This window comes from Bos taurus, chromosome 26, assembly GCF_002263795.3.
Source record: "Bos taurus isolate L1 Dominette 01449 registration number 42190680 breed Hereford chromosome 26, ARS-UCD2.0, whole genome shotgun sequence".
Lineage (NCBI taxonomy): Eukaryota > Metazoa > Chordata > Mammalia > Artiodactyla > Bovidae > Bos > Bos taurus.
Window position 1 is genome coordinate 51,681,856 of NC_037353.1, and position 14,970 is coordinate 51,696,825.

The window sequence follows — 14,970 nt, forward strand, 5'->3', positions numbered from 1 at the left end:
TTCCTGAAAGTATTTAGCTCTCTAAAGACCTGTTCCACCAGATTCCCTGGAGCAGAGTGCCTCCCTCCACCTTGCACTCCCTCGGGGAGGGGTTGGGGTTGGAGTTTGGTATCTGCAGCAGCACAGGCCTCAGTCTCTGTAGAGGCAGATGGCAAATGCCCTTGTTGTTCCGTCGCTGGCAATGCTCTTGGCAAGTGCCAGTTTTGGCAAACAGATGGTGAGAAAGTGGAAGCGGTGGCCGGTTTTATTTTCTGGGCTCCAAAATCACTGCAGACACTGACTGCAGCCTGGGACAAACCAGAGACGTCACTTTGTTGACAAAGGTCCATCTAGTCAGGGCTTCCCTCATAGCTTAGTCGGTAAAGAAACTGCCTGGAGTGCAGGAGACCCTGGTTCAATCTCTGGGTCAGGAAGATCCCCTGACAAAGGAAATAGCAACCCACTCCAGTATCCTTGCCTGGAGAATCCCATGGTCAGAGGAGCCTGGTGGGCTACCATCCACGGGGTGGCAGAGTCGGGCATGAGTGAGTGACTGACATGCCGTCTGGTCAAGGCTCTGGTTTCCCAGTGGTCACGTCTGGATGTGAGAGCTGGACCGTAAGGAAGGCTGAGTGCCCAAGAATGCATGCTTCTGAACTGTGGTGTTGGAGAAGACTCTTGAGAGTCCCTTGGACTGCAAGGAGATCCAACCAGTCCATCCTAAAGGAGATCAGTCCTGAATACTCGTTGGAAGGACTGATGCTGAAGCTGAAACTCCAATACTTTGGCCACCTGATAAGAGCTGACTCATTGGAAAAGACCCTGATGCTGGGAAAATTGAGCGCAGGAGGAGAAGGGGACGACAGAGGGTGAGATGGTTGGATGGCATTACCGACTCGATGGACATTGAGTTTGAGTAAATTCCAGAAGTTGCTAATGGACAGGTAAGCCTGGTGTGCTGCAGTCCATGTGGTCGCAAAGAGTCAGCCATGACTAAGTGACTGAACTGAACTGAACTACTGTCTTTGGGGCAAACCTGGCAACTTGTCCCAGAGGCCACCAGGGAGGGCCCCCCCCCACAAGGGCCAAAGGCAGTTGGGTGGGGCAGCCTGGGAGTCCACTCCATCCCTGTGGGCAGATGGCACATCTGGGGTGAAATGGGAAAGTTCCAGGCCGTTGGGGTGCTGGAGTGATTCTGCTGGTTGTCCAAGTCCAGCGCTTATCGGTGGCTTCCATTCCCGGCCTTGGGCTGAGGGACGTGAATCTTGCTGGAGTTCTGGGCCGGCTGTGGCCCCGGGCCCGCCCTCCTCTTCCCACAGGTGCCTGGCTGTGGCTCAGGTCTCTCACTCTCTGCCAGGTCCTGGCCTCTCGCCCGCACGGCCGCTGCTGCGCGCGTGCCACTGGGACCAGCCGTGTCCAGACGCTGTGCCCTCTTCTTCCTGCCACCTCCTGGCGGTCCCCAAGTGCGTGCCGAGCCTCCTCCAGCACCAGCCCTCTGCCCACCCACCTTCTGCTCGGGGGCTCCTGAGCCGTGCTCCAGACTTGGCAGATAGCATTCCCCCAGCCCACCCGGCCGGAGAAGGCAATGGCACTCCACTCCAGTACTGTTGCCTGGAAAATCCCATGGATGGAGGAGCCTGGTAGGCTGCAGTCCATGGGGTCGCTAAGAGTCGGACACGACTGAGCAACTTCCCTTTCACTTTTCGCTTTCATGCATTGGAGAAGGAAATGGCAACCCACTCCAATGTTCTTGCCTGGAGAATCCCAGGGACAGAGAAGCCTGTTGGGTGCCGTCTATGGGGTCACACAGAGTTGGACAGGACTTGACTCGACAGCACTGGCAGTAGCAGCAGCCGACCTGGCACCGAGTCAGCCCTGTCCTCTGCGACTCGGGCTCGATGTCCGCTGTGGAATGGGGACCTCGTGGCCTTCCCCGCAGCCCCGCCGGGCCCCTTGGGGTGCCCCAGAGACAGCCCCAGGCCTCCCCATTCCCCTAGGTGCAGGGAGTCGGCTGGGCTAAGAAGGAGGGCTCCAGGGCCGTGGCTCTGAGCTCTGGCTGAAGGCTCTGCCCCGCTGGTGCGCCCAGGGGCTCCCACGGTGGGGGCTAGGCCCTGCCTGCTGCTCCGGGACCGTCCAGCTCTGGCCCCTGGTCTCACTGATGCGGCTCCATTGCCCCAGGCTGTGGTCCCCAGGCCTTTCACACTGGTCCCCTTGGCTGCACCGCTGCCCACACAGGCCCTGTCTTTTTAGGGATGACAGTGTGGTAAGACCAGGCCTTGAAGCAGGAAGGCCTGTTCTCAAACTCTGGCTCATTCATAGGCCTCTCTGGGCCTCAGTCTCCTTGTAACACTGTGTCCCCCCTTGGGCAGCGGCCAGCGAGGAGCATTACCCCTCAGACCTCTGCCTTCAAGGGAAGTCTAAGCATTTTTCATGCACACGACAGCCTGACCCTGGGGCTGCTCCCAGCCCAGCCTTTTGGGCATTTGAGAGCTATCAGTCCAGCCCCTCACAGGTCCCCCCGACCCAAAGCCTCTCCCCCAGGGCCCCTGGCATGCTGTGGGTGTGGGAGGGTTTGGGGGCTGAGCTCCTGTTGGAGGCCACCTGCTGGGCCTGCAGGCGGGGAGTGTGTGTGCGTGTGTGTGTGTGCGTGCATGTGTGTGGCCCCGCCCGTGCTCAGGAGCAGCTGCGCCAGTTGCTTCAGAAAAGAGGCAGACAAACAGCCCCGCCGAGCCCCCGGGACCTCGGTCCAGGCTTGGCAGGGATGCAGCTCCACTCCAGGCGCCCTTTCCTGTTTTGACTCTTTCACGCCAGGGCAGGCGGGGCTCCTAATCAAGGCGCAGCCTCCTTGGAAAGGATCCCATTCCTCAACCGCCTGGACGGGAGCTGGGACATGCCGGACCCCGTGAGCGCATGCTGTTTACAGCTCCTAGCGTGTCATCATGCCGGCCGTTCCTAAAAGCAGTCTGGCAAGGCATGGGGACACCACTGGGACCTCGTGGAAAAGCCCAGGCTTTCCTGGAAGAGGACAGGAAGCACAACAGCCCAGTCAGAGCCCAGCTCTGAGCCTCGGGCGGCATCTCCCTGAGGACGCCTGGCAGGGATCCTAGAAGGCGAAGGATAAGCCCTCCCCAAAGGTTCTGGCCCCCACAGTCAGGGTCAAGAACGTCCATCTGGCCTCCTCCCCTCTGGCAGCACCCAGGGCCCTAGGGGAACCAGTGACTTGCATATCCTTCCCTGCGGCAGCTCCTCCCTGGCCTGGTGAAGCCACACCTGAGGCTTTTTCATCATTTCCAGGTTATATAGAATGTCCTCCACTGGCTTTGGCCAGTTCAGTTCACTTACTCAGTCGTGTCTGATTCTTTGCGACCCTATGGACTGCAGCATGTCAGGCCTCCCTGTCCATTGCCAACTCCTAGAGCTTGCTCAATCTCATGTCCATCAAGTCAGTGATGCCATCCACCCATCTCATCCTCTGTCATCCCCTTCTCTTGCCTCAATCTTTCTCAGCATCAGGGTCTTTTCCAATGAGTCAGTTCTTCCCATCAGGTGGCCAAAGTATTGGAGTTTCAGCTTCAGCATCAGTCCTTCCAATGAATATTCAGGACTAATTTCCTTTAGGATTGACTGGTTTGACCTTGCAGTCCAAGGGACTCTCAAGAGTCTTCTCCAGCACCACAGTTCTAAAGCATCAATTCTTCACTGCTCAGCCTTCTTTATGTCCAACTCTCATATTCATACATGACCGCTGGAAAAACCACAGCTTTGATTAGACAGACCTTTGTCGGCAAAGTAATGTCTCTGCTTTTTAATATACTGTCTAGGTTGGTCATAGATTTTCTTCTAAGGAGTGAGCATCTTTTTATTTCATGCCTGCAGTCACCATCTGCAGTGATTTTGGAGCCCAGAAAAAATCAGCCACTGTTTCCCCATCTATTTGCCATGAGGTGATGGGACCAGATGCCATGATCTTCGTTTTCTGAATGTTGAGTTTTAAGCCAACTTTTTCACTCTTCTCTTACACTTCATGAAGAGGCTTTTTAGTACCTCTTCAGTTTCTGCCATAAGGGTGGTATCATCTGGATATCTGAAGTTATTGATATTTCTCCCGGCAATCTTGATTCCAGCTTGTGCTTCTTCCAGCCCAGCATTTCTCTTGACGTACTCTGCATATAAGTTAAATAAGCAGGGTGACAATATACAGCCTTGACGTATTCCTTTCCCAATTTGGAACCAGTCTGTTGTTCCATGTCCAGTTGCTTCTTGACCTGCATACAGATTTCTCAGGAGCCAGATAAGGTGGTCTGATATTCCCATCTCTTTCAGAATTTTCCACAGTTTGTTGTGATCCACACAGTCAAAGGTTTTCACATAGTCAATGAAGCAGAAGATATTTTTCTGGAATTTCCTTGCTTTTTGCTCTGATCCAATGGATGTTGGCAATTTGACCTCTGGTTCCTCCGCCTTTTCTAAATCCAGCTTGTCCACCTGGAGGTTCTTGGTTCACATACTGTTGAAGCTGGAGTGGCCCCTGCTCGCCACAGCTGCAGAAAAGCCGCATCCTGCTGTTGCTGGGAGAGAGACCCCGTCCAGGGCCTGAGAGTGGGCTCTTGTCTAACACTCAGAAATGAGTTGTCTGAGGAGACACACATGCTAACAAAGCAAGAGCCTTTACTGAGAAGGGTGCCAGGCGAGGGCAGCAGGGTGAGGGAGCCAGGGGCACTGCTGTGCCACGTGGCTCGAGTCTTGGGTTTGCAGCAATGGGATCAGTTTCTGGGTTGTCCTGGGCCAGTCATGCTGACTCAGAGTCCTTCCTGGTGGTGCATGCGTCTCTCAGCCAAGGTGGAGGCCGGTGAGGGGGGTTCAGGGAGGTGGTAGGACATGCAGCATCTCCTTTTGACCTTTCCTGAGCTCTTCCAGTTTTGGTGGCTTGTTAGTTCCGTGTTCCTTACCAGGACCTCCTGTCATAAAATCACTCATGCAAATAGTCACTGTGGTGCTTGTCCAGGGTGGGCGGTTTCAGTCAGCCATGAAGATCCCTGAACACAGCCATGAAGATCCAGGACAGCCAGAAATAAATAAATAGTTTTCATAAAACAGCCTTTCTGCGTCACACCCCTTCAAGCCTCACTTCTCTTGTCCAGATGGAGCTTCTCCAGGGCCTTCTAGCCCAGGACACGCCTCAGGAGAGACAGGCGCTCACCCAGAAATACAGAGATCAGGGCAGCACCAGCGGGAGCCCCGTGGGCACTCCCCGAGGACCCCCGCCGCAGAGCACGCGGGAGGATGCCGGTCCCCGGGCCTGGCGAGACGACGCCTGTGGCACATCCGCGCCAGGTCCTGGGGCGTGCCGCGAGGCCTCTTCCCTGGTCCCCTCCTCCCAGGCAGCCTCCCTCCCTGGACCGTGAGGACCCCTCCACGCGTGGGGCACCCGTGACATCCGTTGGACAACTGGCTTCTGATGACTTCGATCTGACAAGTCTAGGGCTTGAGTTCCGCCTGCGATCCCCTTGGAGGGATGGTGGTACCAAGAGTGCTTCCTCTTGGGGAGAATCAGGTTTCCATCCACTGGCTCACGGACGCCCCCTGCTGTCCAAGACGCAGAATCCGGCAAGCGCTCGGACCCGGGAGCTGTGCAAGGGTGTTGACAGCGGTTTATTCATAACAGACGCAAGGTGGGAGGAGCCCAGCTGACTCTGAACAGGAGAGGAGAAGCAAACCGTGGTGAATTCACACAAGCGTCCCATGCAGTGTTAGTGAGGAACAGACTGTTGATCCGTGCAGCCTTTTGGAAGCCTTACACGAAAGATCGTCTCTCTGACGCTCCAGGCTGAGCTAGTCTATGGTGAGCAGTGTCGGAGGACGCTGTCTCTGGGACGGGGCCCTGGAGCACTCTGGGGAGGCGATTCCAGACGGCGAGCGTGTGCAGGCTCACGGGCACTTCTTTCACTTTTCCTGTGTGTTTGGGAATTTTCATAATAAGATGTCCGGGAGATGCTTATAGTGCCTGCCCCAGGGCACGGGTGTGGTCAGATCTGCATTTCTAGAAGATGCACACAGAGCTAAAGGACCAGGACGGGCTGGAGAGGACGTGGGAAAGCGTGGCCACTGTTTGCACTGGTCTTCGCGCAGGTCTGTCCCGCTCCGTGGTGGGCACTGTCCTAGGTCTGGGGGCACAGCGTGAGCAGGACCAAGACAGCCTGTGCCTCATGGGGAGAGACACATGAAGACACCCACTTAAGTGAGCACAGCACGTCTCAGGGGCTGAACTGTGTAGCGGAGACGCACACAGCGCGGTAAGGACATGGCTGGGGGTTCATAGAGGTTTGAAGGAAGCAAGGGAGGGAGTCAGTCAGCCGCTGTCGGGGAAAGGGACAGCTGGTGCAGAGGCCCCGAGGGAGCCGCCTGGGCGCGCTGGGCAGAGGCAGGACCAAACGGGTTCGAGGGGGGCTTCGGAGGCCGGAGGGAGCCACTGGGCAGAGGCGTGGAGTGAACACACTTCAGGGACAAGGGTGGGAGCAGACCACTCCTCAGGGGCGGCAAGAGTCCAGGAGGGCGGCCTGGCCCTGGGCTGGGTGGAAGGGTAGAAACTGTCAGACCTGAGGCACAGTGGCTCTAAGACAGAGCCAACGGGGTTCCTTGACGGATTCGATGCAGGGACGAGAAAAGAAGGGAATTTCCCAGGGCACAAGCTTGCAGTCTGCACAGCAAGGGAAGTTTCCTGTCGCAGGAAAGACCATCAGAAGACGGGCTGGGAGGAGCTGGGAGAGGGCCTGGTCAAGTTTGAGGTCTGCACGGCTCAGCCCTGGGTGTCCAGGCTGGGATGGATGGACGGACTGTGCGGCGGGGGAAGGTCGCGGTGACAGACCGAGTGGGCTAAAGGCTGAGAGATGGGCCCGCAGGTGCGGGGTGGGGAGGGAAAGCGCCACTGCTGGTGGCCTGGGGCCCGCAGACGGCAGAGGGCAGGTGCAGGCAGCCCCCTGCAGCCGACGGGAGGAGCAAGCAGTAGGTCCATGTCCGGGTGAGGAAGCAGAAGCCCGGAGCGGCAGCTCTGCCCGGGGCTCACACCTGTGAGGCTGCTGCCCACCTGGTCCAGGCCCTGGCGGGCGTCCAGGGTGCCCTGGGGTGTCCAGTCTGAGCACGAGCTCTTGGCAGGCCCACGGCACCTCGGTGGTGCTCACACGGGTCGGCTCTGGTGACTGTAGCCGTCCCGGCGCACAGCAGCCACACTCAGGTCTCCGCACTGCCTGACGCTGTTGGGATGCTCTACCCCCAGAGCCCAGCCCTGCTCCCTCTTTCTTCCTGCTCACTCAGATGTGGCCTCGCCAGGCCAGCCAACCTCCTTAGTGAAACAGGAACACACACCAACCCCCCGCCCCCGCAACCATCGCTGGGTTTCCTCATCTGCTTTACCTGCGTGAACCTCTCTCCAAAACCTTACCAGCTGATGACTTAACATCTTCCTGTTCCTCCCCCTGGAACATGAGTTCCCTGAGGACAGAGGCTGGAACGACGTCCGGTACCTTGCCCATCCTCCATGAGCACCTGCCCAACATCAGAACAACCAGACAGCCTGGTGTTTTTCACTCAGAAACAGGGTCTCGAATGTGTGACGCTGCGGTGGGGCCCCCAGGGCCCCCAAGGGGCTGACTCACTGAGTCTGAGTCAGCGTCAGTGAGTTATGCTGAAGAACAGATCGCCCAGAGCCGCCAAAATGTAGTGTTGGAGCAGACGGGGCTCCTTCCAAGTTGTCCCGGTGGACAGTCCCTGCTGTCCTTGCCCCTCCTGGGTTTCTTCTGGAAACGCTCTGCTGTCCGTCTGAGTGGCTCAGCTGAGCTCACAGGTGTTGCCCCAGCCCCCTGGGGAGCGGTCCCGGGGTGGCGGACATCCAGGGACTGCAGTGCCTGACCTCCTGCCACCTGGAAGAGCCACCACGTGGGCAGACACTGGACGGAGTGCAGAGGGATGGGCCGGACCGTGTCCTGGGTGCCTGGATTCAGCCACGATCCGTCTTGCTGGATGGCGCACGGTCAGCACGTTAGCTTTTCCATCGGAACATGCCTGAAAGCTTCCCACCCACCAGCAGCGGCCGCCCGGGCCAGCTGTTGAAGCCCAAGGCCCCAGCTGGGGCCCTGCGGGGTCGAAGCGCTCCAGCGGCCTTGGGCACAGAGCCCGCCTCCCACAGCCCCGCTGGGACCCCCAGGAGGCAGGCGGGGGGGATCTCTGCCCCCAGGTGCCGCTCCCATGGCGTGATCCTCCACCTAAAGATGCTGGCGTTTGAACTACTGGGCTCCAGCCAGTAGTTCTTCACAGTAACACATCAGTACTTCCTGCGTTGAAAGGACTCTGGGCTGGGACTCAGGAAGGCACAGGGTGCGGCTGGAGGCAGGGCACCCCCTCTCTCTGGACTCAGTTCAGTGTCGGAAAAGTGAGGGAGAGGGGCGATTCGTGCGCTCCCTCCACTCCGGTGATTATTTGCTCGTGTGGGAGATCCCTGGTTTTCCACTGTCATTTTAAAAAACCAGGGTATTTCATTCAAAATGGGGAAATCTATAGGTCGTATGTGTGAGATGTAAAGCATAATTATAAAATAAACACTCATGAGATCACGACCCCAGTCCGGAAGGGAACACGCCTCCCCGCAAGCCCTCTGCAGGCCCCTCCCCAAAGGCAGCCACTGTCCTGATTCCGACAGCAAGCACCTCCTCACTTTCTTTGCACTTGCATCACCTTATACACCTAAGCAACGTTTGATTTGGCTTAGTTTTGAATTTTGTGTGATACACTGTAAAAGGTAAAGGATTTATATGATCTGAAGAGAAGCCAGAGTATACACAAGGTGTTGGAGAAAAGAAAGAGCCTTTCTTTCTTTTAAAATTCATGTACACTACTATTATTACCCAGGACTATGACATCTAGGGCCTGGACAGAATGTAGAATAGGATCTATGGCTGTGAGCATGCTTATTTCTCATCCATTATTTTATTGTGATGGTCACTCCACTATGATAGTCCTCAAGGTGGCTTTTGCTTTTCTTTTCTTTCTTCCTTTTTTTATATAATCCTCACCATCTTCAAAAATTCTTTTCAAATCCAAATTTGCTTAGATTTTTAAAATTATGAATCAACGTTGAATTTTATCCAGCTGCTTTTCCCGCATCCATTTCCCCGCTCACAGTCACTCAGTCACTAACGTAACACTGACTCGTGACTTCCCTTCCTCTCACTGCTGTTGTCTCTTTTGTTCTGATGAACATCTCAGCTTGTGGGGTCTTTGTTCCCGGCCGGGGACTGCACCCAGGCCTACGGCCGTGAAGGCGCCAAGTCCTAACCACTGGACCGTCAGGGAATCTCTCTCGCTGTTCTCATCAGGTTTTGCTACTCTCATGAAAAGAGTAGTGATTGTTAGCCTTTCCCCTATTATCTGAAAGAGCTCGTATAAGGTTTTATCTTTTGTTCCTTTCACATTAGGTGGAAATTGCCAGTGAAGCCATCTGTGCTCAGGGTTTTATTTGGGGGAAGACTTTTTTCATTCATGTTCTAAAAAATTCTTTTTTTCTGAGTCAGTTTTCTCACTGCAGTGAGAACACTACCCTCTGGGTGTGGCGAATGAATGAAAAGAGAGTAGCCCCCACTCACCACAACGAGAGAAAGCCCAATGCAGCCACAAAGTCACAGCACAGCCACAAATAAACAAACAGATACTGGGATTCAAACACGCGCACATCTGCACGCTCACAGCAGCGCTGGTCACAGTAGCCCAGACGCGGAGACAACCTGAGCGGCCATCAGCAGGTGAGTGGACGGAGACGTGTCACACACACAGTGGGACAGTGCGCGTGCGTGTGCGTGCCGAGTCCCGTCAGGCTCCTCTGTCCACGGGATTCTCCAGGCAAGAAGACTGCAGTGGGAGCCATGCCCTTCTCCAGGGCATCTTCCCAACCCAGGGATCAAACCCGCATCTCTTATGTCTCCTGTGCTGGCAGGTGGGTTCCTTACCACTAGCGCCCCCTGGGAAGGCCTCATGGACTGATACTCAGCCAGAAAATAATAATAATAATGAAATAGTGCCGTTTGCAACAGTGTGGATGAAACTAGAGATGATCATACTGAGTGAAGGAAGTCACAGGGGAAAACAAATATTATATGATGCCACTTATGTGTGGAATCTAAACAAATGACTTATGTACGAAATGGAAACAGACTCACAGAGAACTTGAGAACAGACTTGCGGTGGTCAGGAAGGGGGGCGTGGGGGAGAGACGGGTCGGGAGTCTGCGGTTAGCAGACTCAAACCAGTGTATGTGATGTGCATTACTCAATCACTTTGCTGTGCACCAGAAACTAACACAATACTGTAAATCAACTGCATTTCAAAAAAATAAATTGAAAAACAAAGTCAAACCTGAGAAGAGTTACATTTGCACATTAAAGAAGTTGTAGAATTTGCTAATATATTTTGACAAAATTGTGGGGACTGTGTGTGGAAATGTATCTAAGGGTGTTAGGTCATGGTGGGAGCAATATAACTTTTAAAAAAAACTTTCATTTATGCTATTTTTAAAAATTTATTGGAGTATAGTTGACTTACAAAGCTGTGTTAGTTCAGGTGTACAGAAAAGTGAACCAATTTTCCATATGTATATAAAACATATATATATAAATCTTTTAAATTTGACATAGTTTTAGACTTACTGAGAATTGCACTAATATTACAAAAAATTGCTGCATACTTAGATTCCCCAAATGTTACTATTTTACCACTTTGCTTCATCTCTTTATCCATGTGTGCACATGCATATGTGCATATATATATAAGTCATTTCTGAACCATTTGAGAGTAATTTGTAAGCATCAACCCTCCACCCCAAAACTTTAGTGTGTATTTCCTACAAACAAAGACCGGCTCTCACATAACTGCAGAGTAACTATCAAACTCAAGGGTGTCACGTGGAAATGTTGCTTGCTATTCCAATTCCTCACTCTCCTAAAAATGCTTTTCTGGGGGAAAAGGCCCGGACCCCGAGCGGCAGTTGTCACCCTCTAGTCTCCTTTGTTTGGCATAGTCCCCCGGCCTCTGGTTTTCATGACCTTGAGGCAGAGGCCAGCAGTTAGTTTGTGGAAACATCCCTCAGTTTGGGTTGGTCGGACGTTCGCTCACAGTTAGATTCAGGTGTGAATCTGGGTGAGCACACGGCAGAAATGAAACTGTGCTTTTCTCAGTCAGGTCTCCTCTTTCGAGGCCCTTGGTTTTGATGTGTCCCGCTGCAGATGTAACTTCCATTTTTGGGTTGATTTGGTGTCTGCCTAGCTTCTCTACTGTAGGCACACTCTTTCCCCTTTGTTATTACTAAGTATCCACAAGCAGATACGTTGAAACTATTTATCTACCCTACAACTGCTATTTTGCAGCAAACTTTCAGCTCCCAGCCCTTTTAAAAATAGGTTTGCTAAATTGGGCTTAATTTCTCAACGTGGATTTGCTTGCACATGAATAAGCAGAATTCCCTGGGCTAGCTGGAGCAATCTGAGTGGGACTCAGTGTCTGGTCCTTTGGTTTAAGCAAAATCCAAACTCAGTGTGGAATGAAGTTGAGATGAGAGCAATTCCTTTAGGAGCCAGGCGTGTTGGATGGACTTACCACGTGCAGACATTGGTGAGACAAGCGCCCGACTCGGGGAAGCGGGGCAGGTAGGGGCTGTTCTCTGCGGGTCAGCGAGGCAGAGGCTTCCTGACTCCAGGGGACAGTTTGGACCTTGCAGAGCAGAGGACCCCCGCCAGCTCTTCCCCACCGAGTGCAGAATGAGCTGCAGTTCCCTCCGCCGGCAGAAGAGCCAGGTGGTCGTTAGAGAGACGTGACCCACAGGAACCTCGGGCGGCAGTGAACGACACGTGGTCCCCAGGGCTGAAGTTGATGGGAAACCCACTGAGGGCCACCTCGATCCATTTAACTGAAGCAGCAAACTGGGTCCTTAGTGAGCACAGCCAGCCCTGAGTCACTGCGCAGAAGTTACGGCCCTCGCTCACTGGTCAGACCTGAATCAGCTCGCAGACCCAGAGTCCTAATTAAGGAAAAGTTGGGCATTCCCAGGGAAGGATCCTGTGCTAGCCCCAGGGTGTTAAAAGCACAGCAGCAACCTTCCTCTCAGCCTTTCTGGAAAGACCTGCAAGCACGTCCCCACACTGAGCCCCGGGGAGAGGAAGACAGTCAGACCTTCAGGGAATCACTGGACGCTGACCCTAGCCAACACTAACCCTCACCAGAGAGGCCCCGCAGGAAACCAACCCTGCAGGCATCTTGACCTTGGGCTTCCAGGCTCCAGCACTGTGAGAAAACACATTTCTGTTGTTTAAGACCCCGTCTGTGGGTGGTAGCCCCAGAAGACTAACCTGAGTTTGCCCTCAAGCTCACCTAACGCCCAGGTAAGCTGCAGGAGCGGGCGGCTTCCCCTGGAGGCGCCCTCTCCCCGCCCTCCACTTGCATCTCTGGTCTTATGGTGGTGGTGGTGGTTTAGTCGATAAATCGTGTCCGAGTCTGGGGACCCCATGGACTGTATCCCACCAGGCTCTTCTGTCCATGGGATTTTCCAGGCAAGAATACTGGAGTGGGTTGCCATTCCCTTCTCCAGGGGATAGTCCCCCCCCAGGGATCGAACCCAGGTCTCCTGCATTGCAGACAGATTCTTTACCAACTGAGCTATGAGAGAAGCCCCTGGTTTTATGGGGAGTTCCCTAAAACAGTCTGCTGACCAATGAAAATAGAGTCTGCTGTAATCACGCTGAGCTGGCACCGGCCGGAAAAGGACTGATGGTGTCACAGCTGGGCTCGACTGGCCCCAGCGATGGCAGGGACGGGAGGTCTACCCAGTGGGCCACTTTAGAGCAGTAGATTTGGTTATGTCCCCTGCTTTTCCTTGGGGGCGGGGGAAGAGTTGACTGAGATATTTGTCTACACTGATGGACAGGGACTGAAGGAATGGGTTTGGGGGTTCAGAGTTAAGGAGGCCTGGGGAAGAAGTACGGGAACGGATGGACTTCAGGCTCCCACACGCATCTCACTGGATGTTCTGCTGTGCGGGACGTGCTGGACAGTCAGGTGGAGAAGATGGCCCTTTCTGCCCGTGTCGGTCAGCTGCCTTGTCCAGCCAGTCCACTCTTTGCACAAAAAGCCCATGAGAGACGTGCCAGTGGAGGCACAGATGCAGACGTCTGTGGGTGACCACCCTGGGCCTCTCCCCAAGGCCAGTCTGGCTACAGCTGCCACCCAGCGCACAGTCTATGGGCGGTGAGACCAACATGGAGTGGTGGGGGCTGTGGGGTCCCACGCTGGGGCTCCAGCCTGCTGCACCCCATGGGACCTCACTGCGTGTGTGTGTGTGTGAGTCACTCAGTCGTGTCCGACTCTCTGTGACCCCACAGACTGCAGCCCACCAGGCTCCTCTGTCCATGGGATTCTCCAGGAGAGAATACTGGAGTGGGCTGCCACTTCCTTCTCCAGGGACCTCCCCGAGGGGACGCTTATCCCGGCCTGGCTTTCCCTCCTGTCGGGAGCCTTCCTGAGTGCCCTCTTCAGTTCACACTAACCACCCCCTGACGATCGCCGCTCACCAAGGAACCAAGGGGCCCGACACCCATGCGGCCCCGGCCTCCCTGGTGTCTGTCATTCAGACGGGCGACCTGAGGGCCCAAGCTTCTGTCTCTCAGACGTGTTCTCAGCCGGCAGCCGATAAACCGCACAGGCGGTCCTGTGCCCAGAAAGCACGGCCAGGACACGGAGGGCCAGGCCCCGTCTCCGGCACACTTTAGAGCCCGCATTCGCCATCTGAGCTCAGGACGCTAGCATCGGCCAGTTGTATGTCCTGGCATCCGGGGAAGGAACGCGTCCCACCGGGGAGCTTTCCCCTGTACACAGGTTTCGGTAAACACGATTCACCCTTCCTGCCACGTTTGTTAACTGTGCTTTCTCCAGCAACTCCAAGAAGTGGGGGTGAGGCCGCTCCCCGCTCCGGGCCCCGGAGGATGGAGCGGCGGAGGGGGTCCTGGCGCCAGGGGGCCCCGGAGGCGCGGCCTAACCACTGATTTGGGTATCCGAGCCCGGAGCCAGGGCTCATTTGCTCTCCACGAGGCTCCAAAAGCCACTTCTCCCTCCTCCGAGCAGGGACAGGCAGCATTTGGAGACGGGCTGCCGAGAATGAAGGTTAAACACACATGTGCGACCATCCCCTGAGGCTGCTCTCCGACTGAAGTGCGGGTGAGCGATCCCCGCCGACCGTCCCCAAGAACCCGCGCGCCCGGCTGCGGCATGCGGGCCGCACGGAGCCCTCCCCGCCGCAGCCGCGTTACTTTCGGCCACGAGGTCTCCCGATTTTAACAGATCGCAGACCTGCCCCTGAAAGGACTCGGAGGGGCAGAAAAGGAGGCGAGGAGGTGGGGCGGGGGTGTGGCGGGGCCGCGCGCCGGGGCGGGGAGGGCGGGGAGCGCCGGGGTTTGGGGCGCCCGCCCGCGGTGACGCGCGCCCCCCGCCCGCCGCAGCGCCACTGCAATGGCTGAGCCGGGCCGTCGGACGCCGCCGCCCGGAGCCCCGGAGCCGCCCGCCTGCGGGGAGCCTCGGTGAGCAGCCCCGGCCGCCCCCGGCCCCGCGCGCCGCCGCGACCCTGCCGGGCCTCCGCGCTGCGCCCGCGCCTGGCACCGTGAGTCCCCTGCGCCTTGCGCGGCAGGGTGGCTGCAGGGTGGCGGGCCGGCAGCGCACGCTCGTCCCCGCCCGCGGCCCGGAGGTGGACCAGGGCTGGGATGGGAGTGGTCTGCAGGTGGCCGTAAGGTGGCCCAGGGTTGGTTGGGGTGGCCTTGGGGTGATCCGGAGGGGCTCCGGGGGTGGCCCGAAGTTGGCAGGGTGGCGGGGTGACATCCCGCGGGCCGGGGTCCTGCGCCCCCGAGGCGCCCTCGCGGGGAGCAGGGGTCCTTTCTGCCTCTCCATGCGCCCCGCGGGCCCTCGGCC

The 14,970-nt window shown here is 56.2% G+C and overlaps 1 protein-coding gene across 1 annotated transcript in view; it reads left to right on the forward strand.

Annotated features, from left to right (window-relative positions):
* The first annotated feature begins 14,481 nt into the window (after window positions 1-14,481).
* Window positions 14,482-14,970, forward strand: part of JAKMIP3 (Janus kinase and microtubule interacting protein 3) — a 138,846-nt gene continuing 138,357 nt past the window's right edge. The window contains exon 1 of the mRNA XM_059882125.1: window positions 14,482-14,585. The gene's annotated coding sequence lies outside the window, so the exon portion shown is untranslated. The remainder of the gene's footprint in view (window positions 14,586-14,970) is intronic.